Source organism: Cenococcum geophilum, assembly GCF_001692895.1.
Source record: "Cenococcum geophilum 1.58 unplaced genomic scaffold K441scaffold_11, whole genome shotgun sequence".
Taxonomy (NCBI): domain Eukaryota; kingdom Fungi; phylum Ascomycota; class Dothideomycetes; order Gloniales; family Gloniaceae; genus Cenococcum; species Cenococcum geophilum.
Genome location: NW_027137569.1, coordinates 2,357,798 through 2,358,986, shown reverse-complemented (window position 1 = coordinate 2,358,986; position 1,189 = coordinate 2,357,798).

Genomic DNA, 1,189 nt, shown 5'->3' with positions numbered 1-1,189 from the left:
TGTTCTTCCTAGGTATACCTTATAAACTAATATCCTTTCTTACCGCATATAAAGTACTTCTGGCTAGTTTGTCTATGGGGGTATACTTTTATATAAGAGTTGCTGCGGGGGTTATAAGTGGGACTTAGTTGGTATAGGTATTGCTAGTAGTAGCGGCGGTCCGTAAAGTAGGTATCTAAGTTAGTTTATAGGTTTTGTAGGTCTATAATAAAGGCTTAAGTACTACCTAGCGGGTTTAAGACTTTATACATTATAATAGAGGACCGTAAATCGTTAATAAGGCTAGTTAAGGTGTCTGCAGGCTTATAATAGGCGTACTTATAAGGCTCTATTTCCTAGCAAGCCGTAATAAGTTTATTGTGCAGGAAGTCATCTATTTAAAGCTTAACGTTAAGACCGTGCTATAGGTATTAAAGGTCTTTAATAAGGATTTACAGGCACTCTATAGTCGACTTTTCGGTATTCTTATTAATTACGGTCCATAACTTAATCGCATTCTATTAAGTAAGGATATTACGCTTATATTCTAGCCTTTTAAAGTAGTTATATATAGCTTCGTATAGCTTATTAAAGGAGACACTAAGGGGGTTACTCTTAAGGTTAGTATAGTAGTGGTTAAGGGCTAGGCCGCGCAGTATAGTAAAGTAGGCTTAGCTAAGCTCCTATTTAGGAATATTAACCTTCTAACAGAGGTCTGTAAAGATAGTTAGTTTAAAGTTAAAGTTGTCGTTTTTACCGCTATACTTAGATTCGTCGGTATAGAGCTTAACTAGGTTAGCTAGTTCCCTGCCGTAGGTCTTTACTTAGGTAGTTTACAGATCTATAACTTAAGTAACGGGAGGGTTTTAGTCCGTATTTTAGTTTACGGGGGTATTACGGTCCGTAACTTAAGTACTAAGTATACTTTAGCCCGTAAAATCAATTTTAAGATATCTTTAGTCTATTATAACGGAACCTTATAGCAAGTACTATAATAGGCTCATTATTAGGCTAGGTATATAGGTGATGTAAATTAAAGTTAATAATGTAATAATAACTAGTAGAGTGGTTGCCTAATAGATTAACTCTAATTGTATTCTAAAAATTACTATAAGGAAGGAACTATCTAGGTAGGGACTAAGGGTCCTTAAATACACAACTATACTCCTATAAAATCCTTCTTATATATAATATACGTATGCTCTATCTA